Raw genomic sequence first — 21,644 nt, forward strand, 5'->3', positions numbered from 1 at the left:
TAGGGCTGCAACAACTAATCGATTAAATCGATTAAAATCGATTATAAAAATAGTTGGCGATTAATTTAGTCATCGATTCGTTGGATCTATGCTATGCGCATGCGCAGAGGCTACTTTTTTTTTTTTAGTTTTTTCCCTTTATTTATGAACTGCAACATTTACAAACAGCTGAGAAACAATAATCAAAATAAGTATGGTGCCAGTATGCTGTTTTTTTTCAATAAAATACTGGAAAGGATAGAAATGTAGTTTGTCTCTTTTATCCGATTATTAATTGATTAATCGAAGTAATAATCGACAGATTAATCGATTATCAAATTAGTTATTAGTTGAAGCCCTAATCCACTCATAGTTGAGCTAAACAACAATCAAATGATTCATTTTGCCTGTGTGTTTTTCCTTTTCTGCAACAACTAATAATAACAATGATGGCTCGCTAGTGTTTCCTATTACGGTAATTCATTTATTCTTGGCGGCTCGCCAAATATAAATTTGGACCGCCACAGAAAGATTTGTTCTTTACAATAGGACTGGTTGGTCATTACTACTCCATACATTTGATGCCATCGTAACTTGCTTCTAAACACACCACATACACACATGCCAAAGCTGACTTGTTAAAGCACATTTGTTTATCAATATAGTGTGAACAAGGCCTAAGAGGTTGCCTAACATACAAAAACAAAATGAGTTACTGAACCTGTACCAACCATCCTGATGGTACATAATAGCAGCCATTTTCCATAAATAGGGTTGGGTGATATGGTTGAAAAGTGTATCACAACATAAGTGTTTTATATCGGTCAATATCGATAATTATTTTTCTTTATGAAAATAAACACCAGGTGAAAAAATATATTAAATGTGAACATTTGTATTTAAAACGTAACCTTCCTCTAATGATAATCACCTCAGCAATCAAGGCATAAAATAATGCAAATTTAAACAACCATAAGTATAAACAACTTGACGATAACCTCTTAAAATGAAGTAAGAAAGTGTAACAAAATAGTGCATAATATGAAACTTTGAACATAGAGAAACCTGAGAAGAATGATTTTCTGCTAGTTTAGTGCCAGCTGTGCTCAAGGGTGAGCACGGCTAAGGTGATGTGGTATTACTGATTACGAGCGCCTTGGTCTGACTACGGTCTGACTGCGATACAGTCGGGGTGACTTTTCCTGTTTTATCGACAATTTATTTGCTCTCTGGAGCACTTATTTTTAGTTTCCCTTCTCACTCCGTCCAAATACTCAACCGTGGCGAAACCAAACTTGATAGTTGATACTGTTACCTGATTGACTGTTAGCGTGTCACCACCACTGACCGGTGATCATTTCCTACGTTGCTTGGTTAGCGGGCACCTTTGTTCATGCAAACAACCTTGCTTTGCCACTTCCTGTTTCTTTTGACGAAGAAAAAAAAAATCTAACATTTTATCGACCACATTTTTTATTGTCTATCGTAATTATACATTGATATTGTTTTATCGCCCTGCCCTACTCATGAGTTTCACCAGGATGTGTGTACCTAAAAACTCTACGTTGAAAGCAAACCCCCCCCCCCCCCCAACCCCGCCATCGGCCATGAAATTACAGCATCGTCTGACTCTTCTAAGCTGAGGGCAAAGTCATCTTGTTGAAATGGGTCAGCCAACATTCCCCTCTGCACATTTGCAGCACTGCTGATGTCACACCATCTTGTGCGCGTGTGTGTGCGTGTGTGTGTGTGTGCGTGTGCGTGTGCGCCTGTGAAGGCATTTCAATTTAAAAACCAAGCAGGAAGCAATTTGTATTATTGTTACAGAAAACGTCTCAGAATCAATTAAAAGAGATTACAAAAGTCAGTTTATTCATTAAACCAAACAAATTCTCAACTAGTAATTATGATTTAAATACCGTATTTTTCGGATTATAAATCGCAGTTTTTTTCATAGTTTGGCCGGGGGTGCGACATATACTCCGGAGCGATTTATGTGTGAAATTATTAACACATTACCGTAAAATATCAAATAATATTATTCATCTCATTCGCGTAAGAGACGAAGCAAATGTCCACAATCGTCACACACACGTCAGCAATCGTCACACACGTCAACCAATAAGAATTCGGTGGGGGCGGGTCATGGCAGAAGTGCATTGTGCGTCATGGGATGCTAACTGCTGCTACATCCGTAGCTATTCAAATGGATTATTTCAACATTGGCGGTAACTTATAAAAACTGAGAAGGGCTGAACTAAAATGGCACCGAAAAGGAAATCATATACTGCAGATTACAAGCTGGACATAGTGAAATATGCAGCAGAAAACGGCGATCGAGCAGCAGAAAGAAAGGAAACGGCGCATACCAGAGGTGACACCGGGGAGGAAGATTTCATCGGATTTAGCGATCGGGAGTGACAGATTGTTTGGTAAACGTATAGCATGTTCTATATGTTATAGTTATTTGAATGACTCTTACCATGATATGTTACTTTAACATACCAGGCACGTTCCCAGTTGGTTATTTATGCGTCATATAACGTACACTTATTCAGCCTGTTGTTCACTATTCTTTATTTATTTTAAATTGCCTTTCAAATGTCTATTCTTGGTGTTGGATTTTATCAAATAAATTTCCCCCAAAAATGCGACTTATACTCCAGTGCGACGTATACAGTATATGTTTTTTTCCTTCTTTATTGTGCATTTTCGGCCGGTGCGACGTATACTCCCGAGTGACTTATAGTCATAAAAATACGGTACAGTAAACAACTTACCTGCAGATGTGGTCATCAGCAAACAATGTGTGGACATGCAGACACAGGACAGGGGTTAATAATCCAAGAGAACACCACCTCCTCTTGGGTCCTCCAAAGGAAAATCTTATGGGGTGGCTTTTGGTCTTTTAGTCAGCTGTCTCCGTGGACATTTAGAAAAATCACATGCTGCAAAATAAACAAGCGCACACATAAGAATGGTTTCCAAGAGCCGTCATTCTTTGTTGCAGTGCGAGCTGTCTCTTTCCTATACTGTATGTCCGTCCAGAAGCAGTAGGCAGCAGCGGATTTACAAATACAGAAAGGACAAACTTTTGTACAAAGGTTGTCTGTTTGACACGCAACACAACTCTAAAGCAGAGCAAATGTTTGACTTGCGTTCATCAGGCGGACGATGACACATGAAGGAAAACGGTCCATTGTACACAGACAATAATACCTCCACATATTTGTAAGGGTATGTTTTCACGTTTTTAGCAAATTAAGGTGTTTAATTACTCTCATGAGTGTTAATGTTATGGGAGAGATAAGATTTGAAAAAATATGTTCAGAAATATAAATTGTCTTTCTTATGTCACTTATTTTAGTCTTATTTCAATATCACAAACAAAACTGTGTAAGCCATTTTAAATGCGGGAGGGGCCCACAGCAGCACCCGCAGCTTGTTGAGAAGAGCGATATGTGCTTTAACGTCAGTCTCCAAAAGTATCTAATCATGCTACAATTGACTAGATTTGTAGATTTTTTGGAAAAATAGTATGTAGAAATTCTAAATGTAGTAAAGCTAAGTTACTAACAACACTGACAGGTCTCTGCAGGTTTCAACAAGTCAAATTTAAGTGAAGTGAAGTTAATTATATTTATATAGCGCTTTTCTCAAGTGACTCAAAGCGCTTTACATTGTGAAACCCAATATCTAAGTTACATTTTTAAACCAGTGAGACTTTTTTGAGACTATATTATATATAACTTAAGAGTAAGACATTTCATATCCATACGCACATAAAAGGTATAAAGACATAAAAGTAAATCAGAGGGCCAGAATGAACTGTAAGTATATGAATTAAATCACTGCTCTTTCACTTTAGAAAACAAAATGGTTAAACTAACTAAATACACCAGGAAAGTATCTATTGTAAACTAATGGAAAAAACATATTAGCAAACATAACAGCCATTTTTCAGATTTGCCATAGAACTGTTTTCTTGCAAAAGGTGCAGTGTGCTTCATATCAAGTGTTTTCATGTAACAAAAACAACCAGAATGTCAGCAATGGTAGAGGAAAGCACAACAATATTATGTAAAAGGGACCGTTAGCATCTCTACTGAAGCTAAATGGTTAACTTTTGCAGTGTTTTTTGCGGCTGCCAGAATTAAGCAAACAGATAAAAACATCTACAGTACCCGGTACTACTACTGTGTCTGCACAAAGTAGTGAAAAATAGAAAGTGCAGACAGAGTGATTATCTAAAAAGAAAGAAGGCAATTATGTCTTGCAAGCCTCAAACAGAAATTGGATGTGAAAATGTGGATAACATTACAATTTACTCAGCTCATTTTGTATCTGATATGTACGTATACATATTTACCTGTTTTTGAGACTTTTTTGAAAATATATTGCTAATAAAAAAGAACTAGTTTTATCCAAGCATGACAATTTGACATTCACCCCACCATAAACTGAGTATAAACACTAATCAGACTACCTTTACAGCTTTTAATGTCAGTTGGTTTATAAACTTGAAGAAAAGATGAGACATAACAAGCTGACCAGAAGTTAGTGGAATAAATAATAGAAATAATTTAAGCGAATCATGTTTTGTTTTTTGTTTTACTGCTGTGAATTAGGGTTTGGTGATTTGGCCTTTTATTAATATATCGATATTTTTAGGCCATGTCACGATGCACGATATATATCTCGATATTTTGCCTTAATAATCACACCAGTATGATGATTCTATGTGTCTACATTAAACATTCTTGTTCATACTGCATTAATATATGCTCATTTTAAACTTTCATGCAGAGAGGGAAATCACAACTTAGTCAATTTACCAAAACTGTATTTATTAAACAGTTATTAAGCAGTGGCACAAACATTCATGTCATTTCAAAACAGAAAGTGCAAGATTGTCAGAGACATTTTAAAACAAGCTATTAGTGCACTTTTGTGCATGATGTCACTAAGATGACATATCAAAACATCACTAAATTAAAGTGCACTTTTTGTACAGAATAGGGATGTCCCGATCCGATATTTGGATCGGATCGGCTGCCGATATTTGCCAAAAATTGCGTATCGGCAAGGCATGGGAAAATGCCGATCCAGATCCAGTTTTTTAAAAAACTCCGGTCCGTGTTTTCAAACGCACCGATTTAAATAATACATTCCACTTTTCTGCTGCTCCGTAATTTCCGTTCCGCATTTTCCAGCACACCTTCAACACATCCACAGGTCTGTGAATTCTCACGCAGTTGCTTTTAGCTGCTGGCATTACATGACAGGCTCTTCTCACTCTTTCCTGTGTCTCCCTCTCACAGACAGCAAGTGCACCTTCTTACACACGTCACATACTGTCACGTCATACGTCACATACGTATACGTCCTCCCCGAGCAGAGAGGTAGCAGCATGGCTAACGTTAGCTGTGATGCTAGCGCAGCCGTGCGAGCAACGCTCCCTCTAAGGTGCTCGCCTGTGCAATTGCGCACTGTTTAAGCGTCCTCTGCGCATAGCAAATCTATGCCACGCACAAAATCAAATAAAAAAATAAGCGCATAACAATTTTCGACACACGGACACGACAGAGAAAACAGTTTTTGTCATCAGTGTTCAAATATTGTAACGTCTGTCGAGACGCTTATCTCTATTCGGTGCCACACGTCCACACCATCAAAATGCAGAGGCAAAAATTTACACATCAACACCGTATGAAAAAATTTGTGATTTTTTTAGTTGTGATTTCCTTCTCTGCATGAAAGTTTAAAAGTAGCATATATTAATGCAGTATGAAGAAGAATGTTTTAATGCAGACATGCAAGCCTTGAAAGAACATTTTGAAAATAAAGACTACATTTCCTGCAAATGGGTGCATTTCTACCCTATATTTTAACTTTAGATTTATTCTCATATCAAACTCTTTTGGCTGTCTTTTTGACACTTACATCCGGCGCCCCCCTCCACACCCTGGATTATAAATAATGTAAATAATTCAATGTGATTATCTTGTGTGATGACTGTATGATGATGATAGTATATATCTGATAGTATATAACTGTATCATGAATCAATTTAAGTGGACCCCGCCTTAAACAAGTTGAAAAACGTATTCGGGTGTTACCATTTAGTGGTCAATTGTACGGAATATGTACTTCACTGTGCAACCTACTAATAAAAGTCTCAATCAATCAATCAAAACACATAGAATCATCATACTGCTGTGATTATATGCATCAAGTGTTCATTCAAGGCTACTCAGTGGCCTAGTGGTTAGAGTGTCCGCCCTGAGATCGGTAGGTTGTGAGTTCAAACCCCGGCCGAGTCATACCAAAGACTATAAAAATGGGACCCATTACCTCCCTGCTTGGCACTCAGCATCAAGGGTTGGAATTGGGGGTTAAATCACCAAAATGATTCCCGGGTGCGGCCACCGCTGCTGCCCACTGCTCCCCTCACCTCCCAGGGGGTGATCAAGGGTGATGGGTCAAATGCAGAGAATAATCTCGCCACACCTAGTGTGTGTGTGACAATCATTGGTACTTTAACTTTAAGGCAAAATATCGAGATATATATTGTGTATCGCAATATGGCCTTAAAATATCGCAATATTAAAAAAAGGCCATATCGCCCAGCCCTAGTTCAATGATGCCATTTCTGTTTGTCATGTATAATTTTGTCTATTTTGTGTTTATCCTTGAATAAACAGGTCAGTTTCTTGTTACCAACCATTGTGTATTATTCAAACTCCCCTAATAAAGCTGGCTAGTTGTTATCAAGAGTACTAAAACCCTTTTCAACATGATTCTGACAACTAAGTAGGCTGAATAACTTTAAACTTTAATACATGCTCGGATAGGCCAGTATCGGTCAGTATCGGTATCGGTCAGTATCGGTATCGGATCGGAAATGCAAAAACAATATCGGTATCGGATCGGAAGTGCAAAAACCTGGATCGGGACATCCCTAGTACAGAATGCCACTACAATAGTTTAAAACAAATAAAGTGCACTTTTGTACATGATGTCACACAAGATATTTCAATAACTGTCAAATAAAAATGAGCTACATAATAGGAAAGCAAATATTGTATGTCCTTCGCTATGTGGTAGGTTACTGCGGACGTTATCTCCTTCTGTTGTTGACGATTTGTTTCATACAGTGTTGATCTGGAAATGGTTGCTTCGGCATTTTGTGGGTGTGGCATCGAACGGAGATGTTGACATGCGGAGTTTCAAGCACTCTTCATTCTCTAGCGGGTGACTTTTCAAAATGCCATCCATCCATTTTCTACCGCTTGTCCCTTTCGGGGTCGCGGGGGGTCGCTGGAGCCTATCTCAGCTGCAATCGGGCGAAAGGCGGGGTACACCCTGGACAAGTCGCCACCTCATCGCAGGGCCAACACAGATAGACAGACAACATTCACACTCACATTCATGCACTAGGGCCAATTTAGTGTTGCTACTTTTTGTAGCAACGCTTCTGCCGCATACTTTACATATTTTACGTCTGTTCAACATCTTCCCGCATCAAGGCAAACCACCGCCAAACGATGGATCCGTGCTGTTTTTCTTGGGAATTAATTCTTCCTTCATTTGTTACCAGATTAGCACCTTTTTTCTCTCGTATTACAACTCGCACCGCTCCGCTTGCACCACCTGCTACAGTTAACTTTAACCATGCCGCTACCTCTCTGCTCCGCGAGAGCGTATGACGTTGCACGCACGACAGTATGTGACGTATGTAAGAAGATGCGCTTGTTTTATGTCTTTTTGAGAAGGAGAGACAAGAAAGAGTGAGAAACGCCTGTAGTGTAATGCCCGCAGCTAAAAGCAACTGCGTGAGAACGTACACTCAGATATCACGATATAGTCATTTTCTATATCGCACAGAGACAAACCCGCGATATATCGAGTATATTCGATATATCGCCCAGCCCTACTGTGAATAGATTACTATCACAGTGCTTACTGCATGTAATAGTATGATTTCACTAGTTAACATCTCGTATTGATATCCTCCAGCAATTGGCGCCACTTTACCCACATAACACTACTTTGGAGGAGTTAAAGTTAAAGTTAAAGTTAAAGTACCAATGATTGTCACACACACACTAGGTGTGGCGAAATTATTCTCTGCATTTGACCCATCACCCTTGATCACCCCCTGGGAGGTGAAGGGAGCAGTGAGCAGCAGCGGTGGCCGCGCCCGGGAATCATTTTTGGTGATTTAACCCCCAATTCCAACCCTTGATGCTGAGTGCCAAAGGCCTACTGAAACCCACTACTACCGACCACGCAGTCTGATAGTTTATATATCAATGATGAAATATTAACATTGCAACACATGCCAATACGGCCGGGTTAGTTTACTAAAGTGCAATTTTAAATTTCGCGCGACATATCCTGCTGAAAACGTCTCGGTATGATGACGTCAGCGCGTGACGTCGCGGATTGTGGAGGACATTTTGAGACAGCATGATGGCCAGCTATTAAGTCGTCTGTTTCATCGCAAAATTCCACAGTATTCTGGACATCTGTGTTGGTGAATCTTTTGCAATTTGTTCAATGAACAATGGAGACAGCAAAGAAGAAAGCTGTAGGAGGGAAGCGGTGTATTGCGGCCGACTTTAGCAACACAAACACGGCCGGTGTTTCATTGTTTACATTCCTGAAAGATGACAGTCAATCTTTACCATTGGCCTGTGGAGAACTGGGACAACAGAGACTCTTACCAGGAGGACTTTGAGTTGGATACGCAGACACGGTACCGTGAGTACGCATGCAGCTGCAGCTTCCAAACATTTGATCGCTTGCCCGTACGTGCGTGCCGCTATGTGCATGTCACGTAAATAATTCAATGTATACACCCTGATGATTATCTTGTGTGATGACTGTATTATGATGATAGTATACGTATATGATAGTATATATCTGTATCATGAATCAATTTAAGTGGACCCCGACTTAAACAAGTTGAAAAACGTATTCGGGTGTTACCATTTAGTGGTCAATTGTACGGAATATGTACTTCACTGTGCAACCTACTACCGGGTAATAAAAGTCTCAAAAAGTCTCACGTACGTAACTTTGGGGACTTTGGGGAAATATATGTGCTGTATGAACTTTGGGGAGGTGAACGGTACTTTGGGCTGTGGGATTGAGTGTGTTGTGCAGGTGTTTGAGTTGTATTGGCGGGTTATAAGGACGGGAGGGGGGAAGTGTTTGTTATGCGGTATTAATTTGTGGCATATCAAATATAAGCCTGGTTGTGTTGTGGCTAATAGAGTATATATATGTCTTGTGTTTATTTACTGTTTTAGTCATTCCCAGCTGAATATCAGGTCCCACCCGCCTCTCACAGCATCTTCCCTATCTGAATCGCTCCCACTGCCCTCTAGTCCTTCACTCTCACTTTCCTCATCCACGAATCTTTCATCCTCGCTCAAATTAATGGGGAAATCGTCGCTTTCTCGGTCCGAATCGCTCTCGCTGCTGGTGGCCATGATTGTAAACAATGTGCGGATGTGAGGAGCTCCACAACCTGTGACGTCACGGTACTCGTCTGCTACTTCCGGTAGAGGCAAGGCTTTTTTATCAGCGACCAAAAGTTGCGAACTTTATCGTCGATGTTCTCTACTAAATCCTTTCAGCAAAAATATGGCAATATCGCTAATTGATCAATTATGACACATAGAATGGACCTGCTATCCCCGTTTAAATAAGAAAATCGCATTTCAGTAGGCCTTTAACTTGATCTTTGTATAGTTGTGCAAGTATTTGTGGTGTTTCAGCAGCTTTTGACACAGGCCTATCCCAGATTTTTTTAATTTTACATAATCATTAGGGATGTCCGATAATGGCTTTTTGCCGATATCCGATATTCCGATATTGTCCAACTCTTTAATTCCCGATACCGATATCAACCGATACTGATATATAGTCGTGGAATTAACAGATTATTATGCCTAATTTGGACAACCAGGTATGGTGAAGATAAGGTCCTTTTTTAAAATATTAATAAAATAAAATAAGATAAATAAATTAAAAACATTTTCTTGAATAAAAAAGAAAGTAAAACAATATACAAACAGTTACATAGAAACTAGTAATTAATGAAAATTAGTAAAATTAACTGTTAAAGGTTAGTACTATTAGTGGACCAGCAGCACGCGCAACCATGTGTGCTTACGGACTGTATCCCTTGCAGACTGTATTGATATATAATGTAGGAACCAGAATATTAATAACAGAAAGAAACAACCCTTTTGTGTGAATGAAAATGGGGCAGGGAGGTTTTTTGGGTTGGTGCACTAATTGTAAGTGTATCTTGTGTTTTTTATGTTGGTTTAATAAAAAAAACAAAAAAATACAATTAAAAAAACGATACCGATAATTAAAAAAAAAACGATACCGAAAATTTCCGATATTACATTTTAAAGCATTTATCGGCCGATAATATCGGCAGGCCAATATTATCGGACATCTCTAATAATCATTACATTCACTTTGACCGCAATGTTTACAAACGCCTCCCTACTCAATGGCTCCACATCCCGGTCCTTAACACTTTATACGTTTCCATCCACCAGATCGTTCTGTAGCCACAAATCATTAAATTTGCACTTACCCACCTTATGGTTGGTTGGATGGTTGAAATGTATTTCAAACATGTATACAATATCACTATGATACATCACATATTTTACATATTTTCATTTTTCTTTGCATGTAATTCGGCTTTGCTGTAGGCTTCCGCTGCTGTGCTAAGCTGTAACAACACACCGCTCCGTGCGCACAGCACACTAGGTGGTGCACGATTAATTCTGACTGGACAGCACAGGTACCCTACTTCAGTTTGATTTTGTAGTTACGGTACATCGTCCTCAAAAATCTAAACATTTAAAAGCAAGTCTGAAGTTTAGGCATGTTTTAAATAAAAGTAACCTAAACAGATTTTTAAGATCTTTCAAAATCGTATTTAAGACATTTTATGAGATTTTCGGAGAATGTTAGCCATTTTAAGGCCTTAAATTCAAATTGTTGGATTTAAAGACCCTTTAAGTCCCCAAGGATACCCTGACTGATCCCTCTTGCTACAGCTTATTCTCTTGCAGACCAGGTGTGTATGACATGTGTTAAGCAGCGGAGATGCACTAGTGTACAGAGTTGTAACCACAAGTGACATTCACAGAGAATCCCATTATAATGTTTTATGAACAAAGCAACCAGATAGGGTTAGATGGTGGTCACCCACAAATATATGAATGTATGGGGAACACTGCAATTTATTAGTGGTCGCTTCTCTCACAAGCTAACAAATGACAAACAGAGACTCTTGTCGACCCAGGGAAGTGGAGCCAATTCCAGGGTTCATACACCTTTTCCATGGCCAAATTCAAGCACTTTTTAAGGACTTTCAAGATCAATTTTCTAGTTTTTCCAGTACACTTTAAAAGGCGAAAACCAGTGTGAATCAATCCATAGCCTTGTTGTTTGAGGTCACCAAATGCTGTCTGTAGGAAAAATACGGAAAATCTGCTAAAACCTAAGCCTATCATTAACTGAATGGGGCATAGAAAATGAAGCACTGTAGATCGTTGTTCGCAAAACTGTCTCCATTTGTGTTGTTTTTCAAATTTCTTGTTCTTTTTCTTAATTACAGCACTCAATGACATCCCATATGTGTGCTTGTAAACTGCATAATGTGATATGAATAAACGCACCCTCAAAATGTCAATTTCACTCATTTATTAACAAAACTGTCACCTCAGTCACCTTCCATTAAGCATATCTAGCCTTATAACTGTGGCTATGATAACAAATTAACAAAAAGACAAATGTTAACTTTTTGCTTTCACTGAGGTAGTCAGACAAGTTAAAGGCCTACTGAAATGCGATTTTCTTATTTAAACTGGGATAGCAGGTCCATTCTATGTGTCATACTTGATCATTTCGCGATATTGCTATATTTTTGCTGAAAGGATTTAGTAGAGAACATCGACGATAAAGTTTGCAACTTTTGGTCGCTGATAAAAAAGCACAACTCAAACACCTGCACAACACACTCAATCCCACAGCCCAAAGTACCGTTCACCTCCCCAAAGTTCATACAGCACATATATTTCCCCAAAGTCCCCAAAGTTACGTACGTGACATGCACATAGCGGCACGCACGTACGGGCAAGCGATCAAATGTATGGAAGCCGCAGCTGCATGCGTACTCACGGTACCGCGTCTGCACATCCAACTCAAAGTCCTCCTGGTAAGAGTCTCTGTTGTCCCAGTTCTCCACAGGCCAATGGTAAAGCTTGACTGTCATCTTCCGGGAATGTAAACAATGAAACACCGGCTGTGTTATCCAGCACAACAGTCAAGGGGTGCATTCTACGGCGGGGGTGCGTTATCCGGCACAACACCTGCCGCAATACACCGCTTCCCACCTACAGCTTTCTTCTTTGCTGTCTCCATTGTTCATTGAACAAATTGCAAAAGATTCACCAACACAGATGTCCAGAATACTGTGGAATTTTGCGATGAAAACAGACGACTTAATAGCTGGCCACCATGCTGTCCCAAAATGTCCTCTACAATCCGTGATGTCACGCGCAGGCGTCATCATACCGAGACGTTTTCAGCAAGATATTTTGCGCGAAATTTAAAATTGCACTTTAGTAAGCTAACCCGGCCGTATTGGCATGTGTTGCAATGTTAAGATTTCATCATTGATATATAAACTATCAGACTGCGTGGTCGGTAGTAGTGGGTTTCAGTAGTCCTTTAAGTAGACAACGAAAATAATAGAACAACAAATGTATACAACCATGTTGTGTAAAAACTACAAAATCATTCATATTAACTCAGCTCTAAGTTGTGAAAAAAGTTACACATTATACATTACATGACCTTCACAATACAAACAAGTCCAATAATGTAAGCATTTTAATGCAATTAACCAAAACAAAATGTAACTTGTTTGCTTTAACTGAGGTAGTCAAACAAGTTAAGTAGACAACCAAAATAATGGAGCAAAAAATACATCGAACCATGTTGGATTTCCTTTGTGCATACTTTGCAGCAGGCTACACGTGGATTTGGTCCACGTTTCATCCAAAGTTTGTGTTCAGTAAAACGAAAACCTCCTGGCATGATGGACCGATGCACCACTGTCCTCTTGGGGGCGACACATATACGGCTCTGGCATGACAACAACCTAATGTAAGGGCTGGTGCAAAAACAATAGGTCAAGCGTGTAGCTTTCATTTTTAAGGAAACTTTTTTTTTTTTTTCCATTTTATAATTAGCCTATAGAGTCAGACTGCCGAGAAATACGATGAACATTTCCAAGCATTTACAAACAAAATTCAAGCATTTTTCAAATCTTGAAAGTAGGGCTGGGCGATATATCGAATATACTCGATATATCGCGGGTTTGTCTCTCTGCGATATAGAAAATCACTATATCGTGATATTCGAGTATACATTCTCACGCAGTTGCTTTTAGCTGCGGGCATTACACTACAGGCGTTTCTCATTCTTTCCTGTCTCTCCTTCTCACAGAGACGTAAAACAAGCGCACCTTCTTACATACGTCACATACTGTCGTGCGTGCAACGTCATACGCCTTCGTTGAGCAGAGAGGTAGCGGCATAGGTAACGTTAGCTGTGGTGCTAGCGGAGCGGTGCGAGTGGTAATACGAGAGAAAGAAGGTGTGAATCTGGTAACAAATGAAGGAAGAATTAATTCCCAAGAAAAACAGCACAGGGTTTATCGTCTGGTGGTAGTTTGGCTTCAAGCGGCAAGATGTTGAACAGACAACCGTAATATGTCAAGTATGTGGCAAAAGCGTTGCTACAAAAAGTAGCAGCACTACTAATGTGCAGCATCATTTGAAAAGTCACCCGCTAGAGAATGAGGAATGCTTGAAATTCTGCATGTCAACATCTCCGTTCGGTACCACACCAACAAAATGCCCAAGCCACCATTTCCAGATCAACACCATATGAAAAAAATTGTCAACAACAGAAGGAGATAACGTCTGCAGGAACCTACCACATAGCGAAGGACATACACAATTTGATTTCCTATTAAGCAGCTCATTTTTTTTTGACAGTTATTGAAATAGCTTGTGTGACATCATGCACAAAAGTGCACTTTATTTGTTTTTAAACTATTGTAGTTGGGTTCTGTACAAAAAGTGCACTTTAATTTAGTGTGATTTTGATGTGTCATCTTAGTGACATCATGCACAAAAGTGCACTAATAGCTTGTTTTAAAATGTCTGACAATCTTGCACTTTCTGTTTTGGAAATGACATGAATGTTTGTGCCACTGCTTAATAACCGTTTAATAAATACAGTTTTGGTAAATGGACTTAGTTATGGTTTCCCTCTCTGCATGAAAGTTTAAAATTAGACACATAGAATCATCATACTGGTGTGATTATATGCATCAAGTGTTAAATCAAGGCTAAGGCAAAATATCAAGATATATATTGTGTATCGTGACATGGCCTAAAAATATCGAGATATTAATAAAAGGCCATATCGCCCAGCCCTGCTTGAAAACACAACATTAAAATTCAAGCCTTTTCAAGGTTTTTAAGCACCCGTACGAACCCTACAATTCGCCCTTGCTAGCAAGGCTGGAAGAGCACAAATTGTTGGCCATTATTACAAGAACAGTGCAGCGTGAGTCATTGAGTTCGTTAGGTCAGTTTGTTTGTTTAAATAATGACATTTAGAAATTAGATTGTGTGTTAGTGTATCTGTGGACTACATTTTTTTTGTTCAGTCCAATCTCAGCACTGACAACCAAAGCCCTTCAGCCTAATTACACAAATGTTAATTAAGGAGTGAATGCCCCCCAAAGGGACCATTGCAGACTGGCCTTGTTTTAAATTACAGCTGCCCTGTCTGACAATAAAACAAATGTCAATAGTGTACAGTTCATTTACTTGTATAATGCCTCCACCAAGAAGACATTCTCGGGCTCATGAATAAGTTACAGGTGCATTTAGTGTATGAACAAGATGTAGCAAGACACACGTTGATTTAAGTGCTATATGTTAAAAAGGTTGCACAAACAAACGACTTTACTGCACTAATAGCCGGAGCTCAACGGTTTAGAGTTAAGAAGAGGATGAAACAAGCAGCTTGCTAGCTAACTCTTCAAGGCCTTCACGTTTAAACAGCACGCAGTCACATGTACAGTATGTAAGGACAAAACGTCCATCTAATTACTAATTTCTGCTAACTGTTGAGGCAGTTAAACTGTGTGGGAATTGTTGTGGGCTTTTTGTTGGCTTGTGTGCTCTCTCGAAACACAATTTAGCAGTACGGGCTAAGGTGTTGGCGCCGGAGGGTGTTTACTTCATCGCACGGCGTACACCGGTGCGAGATGCGAGGTTGGAGGAGACACATTGAGGTCATTCGGCGTGCCTTGCTTGCACAACAGCGCCCGAAAGGCTCCCACTAAGAACGGTTCTTGCTTTCGGCGCGTCAGAATAATTGAACACCGAAAAATGGTCATGGTTATAAAGGTGTAAGCTTTCACAGCATGGTAATAAATGAGCTAGTGACTGTATTGTTTTCAGTCAACCTTAATTATATTATTTCTAGTAGTTGGCAAAATAATTTGACCATACAACATTATATTAATTGATATTCATTTGAACCCTAATGTAAACAAACGCCCCCTCCCCGCCAAGCCAAGCCAGGCCTGACAGTTAAACAGGCGCTCACTCGCCGGCCAATCAGTCTGTCAGATAGCATGCTAGCTCCGGCTGTTAGCGGCTAACTAACTAGCCGCTAGTTAGCCAGCAAGCTCCGGGCGAACATCCGGGCACGTCGCTAAAGGCACAAACAAGCCGGCGCAACCCTTCAGCCTCGCACAGGGCACATGGCGGTAAACAAACGCCAATTTCACACACAGAGTAATTGACAAAGTCGTAGGTTTATCGGCGTCAACTTACGTGGGCGCTGAGAGGATTGTGTTGGTGAGCGTTCATCTCTCCCTGTGGAGGAACACTCCCACGATGACGTCATGTAGCGTGCCCGGCGTCGAAACACTCAACAGTGGAGGACAGACAGTGCAATACAAACACAACAAACACTACACTATTACATTTATGTTTCTTCATCCACTTAACACTACACTATTACATTTATGTTTGTTCATCCACTTAACACTACACTATTACATTTATGTTTCTTCATCCACTTAACACAGGCCCGGCCCTAACCAATCTGGCGCCCTAGGCAAGATTTTAGGTGGCGCCCCCCCACATCGGCAGTGAAGTGTATATACTCACAAGAAACCGAATAGCTTTGTCTTTGACCTTTTTTTTAACTTAAAGAAAGCAAATTAACAATCAGAATAGTTAACAAGATTAAAAAAAAAAAATGAATAAATAAATGAATAAAAAAAATAAAAAATGAATATATGAAATACAATATTTTTTACATACATAAACACAAAATAAAACGTGTCAACAAGTTGCATAAAATAAATTAAAAATACAATATAAATAAGGCACTGCACAAAACAAGATATCAAACCAGTATGACTTTAACAACTATATTACAAAAAAAGGGGATCCTACAGAGTTCTCTATTTGTGCTTTTTAATAGAGATTTTCAGAGCAACCCACATGTTGGGGTACATTTCTGCCAGCTTCTTCTCATGCAGGAAGGTCAAGAGTTCCATGTTTGTCATGTTCTTTGATGGCAATGGTGGGAAATTCTGCATTTCCATTGCAAGTTCTGTGCCATTAATGTCCAGCTGGCTGTCATGGGTCAGAGTAGTACTCAGGGCTGTAGCAGCTCTTCTTTTTGTAAGTTGTGGAAATTGAGGAGTACTCCAAACTTGTCATTCACCTCTCCAAGGCTCTGAAATCTCTCATCAAGTGAAGAGATGGCTGTATGTTTTGCTGCTGCAAAACTGGTGGGTTGTGCTGCTGAAGTGGAGGCAGCAGCGGTAGATGTGGTAGATGGCCCAGGGGTGGGATTTAGAAACTTCAACAGTGCATCTGAAGAAAGGAGTATGTGACACCATTGAGTATTACAGTTTAATAATAAAAACATATGATTCCAGGAATAAAATGAAATGATATAATATAGATGAAAAACCAAAGAGATATATGTATGATGTTAACTGATATGCAAATTAGATTAGATTCAATTTATTGTCATCATTACAGTGAAATGCTGAATAGCAGAATGCAAAGTAACAGTATCATATATTATAAGAGAATGTTATGTTATGATTATCTTTAACCGAATCACAGCAGTGCTTAAATTAAAAAACAGCATTCCCTCTCATGTGATATTGCTTAATTAACATTATTGATGTGCACTTTAACAACTAGGCTTACAACTATACCTAATATATAAAGGGGTGGAAAAGTGACTATTACCTGCAGGGCAAACATTAGCTAGCCAGAAGGCAATAACAATGTAAACAAAAAACACCTGCTTAAAAGATCTAATACAAATGTCCCTGAGGAATGTAAGGTGGGAGTACTGTAATTACCTAACGTTACATTATTATTTTCCATAACAATTTAGCCCCCTCCACAATATTAACCCGACGTTAAAACAGAACTAGCTATTTATTGATTAGCAATTGCCGAATCATGTAACATTAGCTTAATGCTAAAAAGCCAGCTACTATCACATATTCTGTAAGAGACAAATAATTTCATGTAGGCTAACGTCACCTACCTGCTACCTCTGTCTTTTCTCGTTTCTCCTCCTCTTCTTTTCTCTTTTTTTTTCCCTGGGCACCTGACAGTTTTGGCCGTTTTGACATCTTGTGTTGATTTTTTGATGTGGTGACATCCAAAAAGAGTCATGATACGGGAAGGGAGGGGGCGCACCGTGCGGGGGGAAGGGGGGGGGCGTAATGTTGTAACAAATAATATTTCTATTGAATAGGCTTTACTTTACATTTTAATTAACGTGGGATTATTTTTTGTATTTAGAAATAATAGTACCAACTTTTTTTTTTTTTCTCCAACATTTGTGGCACTGGCGTGGCGCCCCCTGATGGACGGCGCCCTTAGCATTTGCCTATACGGCCTATGCCACGGGCCGGCCCTGACTTAACACATACTTGCCAACCTTGAGACCTCCGATTTCGGGAGGTGGGAGGTGAGGGTGGGTGTGGTCGGGTGGGGGGCGTGGTTGGGGCGTGGCTAAGAGGGGAGGAGTATATTTACAGCTAGAATTCACCAAGTCAAGTATTTCATATATATATATATATATATATATATACAGTATATATATATATATATATATATATATATATATATATATATATATATATATATATATATATATATATATATACACACATATATATATATATATATATATATATATATATATATATATATATATATATATATATATATATATATATATATATATATATAGAGCTAGAATTCACTGAAAGTCAAGTATTTTCTTTTATATATATATATATATATATATATATATATATATATATATATATATATATATATATATATATATATATATATATATATATATATATATATACATATATATATATAAGAAATACTTATATATATATATATATATCAATCTATCTATCTATCAAGAGGGACAGAGACAGCACACAGTGCATGTGGATCACATGTTACCATGGCGAGAAAACATGGAGAGACTGCCAGTTATCTAGTTTCCACCAGTTGCAGAAAATGTGCCATCAGTACAACTGGACAGTGCTGTTTCAGTTCCATCATCAGGACCATCAGTGAGTCAGACACAAACTAGTCTCATCATTGAACCAGATTCAAGGGCTGCTGAGTTGCCATCATCAGAACCCAGAACACCCACAACAAAAACCCCACCAGTGATCCGCAGATACCCAGAAAGGTTTCGAGTACCACCAAAAAAACTGAATCTCTGAAGACAGTATAAAAATCTGTGTTAAAGGTGTACAAATACTGTTTGTATAATAAGCATGTTATTGTTTACAAATGAGGGTTAAGAGTTCAGTACTAAAAAAAAAAAAAAAAAAAAAGAATGTGGCTTAAGTACAGTTTTTTAATTGAGCTGCTGCATTTTTTGGTTGGGTTGTTTATTTCTTTTAAGTATCTTCCACATTTCTAAAAGGGGAGGAATGTCACAGAGTTATCTATGTTTGTCTGTTGCCATCTCCTGGTGAATGTTGGCTATAGCGTACTGGGGTTACTTTTTGGTTGGCCAACGATTTACGTGGTGTTGCGCACCTGACGTCAAGTGTGTGAGTCTGTTCTGAAGTCTACAGTAAAGAGACATACTTCATCCCCTCGCCTGTTTATTGCCTCCAACTCAATATATTACAACAACATTGCTCCATGCGGACCTGGATGGGTCCACATGGAGCTGAAGGGGGCGTGGCCTCCAGGTCCGCCTGAATTTCGGGAGATTTTCGGGAGAAAATTTGTCCCGGGAGGTTTTCGGGAGAGGCGCTGAATTTCGGGAGTCTCCCGGAAAATCCGGGAGGGTTGGCAAGTATGACTTAACACTACACTATTACATTTATGTTTCTTCGTCCACTTAACACGACACTATTACATTTATGTTTCTTCATCCACTTAACACTACACTATTACATTTATGTTTCTTCATCCACTTAACACTACATTATTACATTTATGTTTATAAATCCACTTTACACTATTACATTTGTTTATTCATACACTGAACACTACACTATTACGATTATGTTTATACATCCACTTAACACTACATGTTTACAATTATGTTTATACATCCACTTAACACTACTCTATTACATATATGTTCGTATATCCACTTAACTCTACTCTATTACATTTATGTTTCTTCATCCACTTAACACTACTCTATTAAATTTATGTTTCTTCATCCACTTAACACTACACTATTACATTTATGTTTCTTCATCCACTTAACACTACACTATTATATTTATGTTTATACATCCACTGAACACTACACTATTATATTTATGTTTACACATCCACTGAACATGACACTATTACAATTATGTTTATATATCCACTTAATACTACACCATTATATGTATGTTTATACATCCACTGAACATGACACTAGTATATTTATGTTTGTACATCAACTGAATGTGACACTATTACAATGATGTTTATACATCCACTTAACATTACACTATTATATTTATGTTTATACATCCACTGAACATGACACTATTACATGTATGTTTATACATCAACTGAATGTGACACTATTACAATTATGCTTCTTCATCTACTTAACACACTACACTATTCTTCTTCTTTTTGTGTCTAATATATTTATGTTTCTTCATCCACTTAACACACTACACTATTATATTTATGTTTATACATCCACTTAACACTACACGATTATCAGAATCAGAATCAGAATCAGAATCAGAATAGTTTTTATTGCCATTGTTTGAGAACGGGTTCACAAACTAGGAATTTTTCTTGGTGCAATCGTGCAACATAAAACACATATAACACAGAATAGGTAATAAAATGAGCTGTAACTGAGCTATCAGATCTTAATATTGATCATGTCGAGGGGAAAAAACTGTTCAGGTGGCGGGAGGTGTGGGTCTCGATGGACCGTAGTCTCCTGCCTGAGGGGAGAGGGGAGAATACTTTGTGTCCAGGGTGAGAAGAGTCAGCTGTGATCCGACCCACACGCCTCCTGGTCCTGGAGGTGAACAGGTCCTGGAGGGATGGGAGCTTGCAGCCAATCACCTTCTCAGCAGCACGTACGATGCGCTGCAGTCGATGCTTATCCTGGACTGTGGCACCGGGGAACCTCACGGTGATGGAGGAGGTGAGGATGGACTCGATGATTCCTGAATAAAACTGCACCAGAATCTCGGTAGGCACCTTAAGTTTCCTTATGTTAAGATATGTTATGTTAAATCCTTAAGTTACAAAGTTATATTTATGTTTATACATCCACTTAACACACTACACTATTATATTTATGTTTATACATTCACTTAACATGACACTAATACAATTATGTTTATACATCCACTTAACATAATAATAATAATGGATTAGATTTTATATCGCGCTTTTCTATTATTAGATACTCAAAGCGCTCACAGAGAAGTGGGAACCCATCATTCATTCACACCTGGTGGTGGTAAGCTACATTTGTAACCACAGCTGCTCTGGGGTAGACTGGTTGAAGCGAGGCTGCCAGTTTGCGCCTACGGCCCCTCCGACTACCACCTATCATTTTTTCATCATTCATTCATCAGTGCGAGCGTCACCTGGGGCAAGGGTGAAGTGTCCTGCCCAAGGACACAACGGCAGCGATTTCAGTGTCAAGACTATTACACTATTATATTTATGTTTATACATCCACTTAACATTACACTATTATATTTATGTTTATACACACACTGAACATGACACTATTACAATTATGTTTATACATCCACTTAATACTACACTATTATATGTATGTTTATACATTCACTCAACACTACACTATTACATTTATGTTTATAAATCCACTTTACACCATTACTTTTGTTTATTCATGCACTGAACACTATACTACTACAATTAGGTTTATACATCCACTTAACACTACACGATTACAATTATGTTTATACTTCCACTTAACATTTCTCCATTACATTA

At 38.6% G+C, this 21,644-nt stretch overlaps 1 protein-coding gene across 2 annotated transcripts in view; it reads right to left on the reverse strand.

The window, feature by feature from the left end:
• Positions 1 to 16,235, reverse strand: part of tmcc1b (transmembrane and coiled-coil domain family 1b) — a 40,743-nt gene extending 24,508 nt beyond the window's left edge. The window contains exons 1-2 of one of the 2 annotated variants that reach the window (XM_061932169.2): positions 15,948 to 16,235; positions 2,760 to 2,927 (exon numbers count right to left, since the gene is read on the reverse strand). The gene's annotated coding sequence lies outside the window, so the exon portion shown is untranslated. The remainder of the gene's footprint in view (positions 1 to 2,759; positions 2,928 to 15,947) is intronic. The other variant, XM_061932170.2, reaches the window with a different exon arrangement.
• Positions 16,236 to 21,644: the final 5,409 nt, after the last annotated feature.

This window comes from Nerophis lumbriciformis, linkage group LG38 (genome assembly GCF_033978685.3).
Source record: "Nerophis lumbriciformis linkage group LG38, RoL_Nlum_v2.1, whole genome shotgun sequence".
Taxonomy (NCBI): Eukaryota; Metazoa; Chordata; class Actinopteri; order Syngnathiformes; family Syngnathidae; genus Nerophis; species Nerophis lumbriciformis.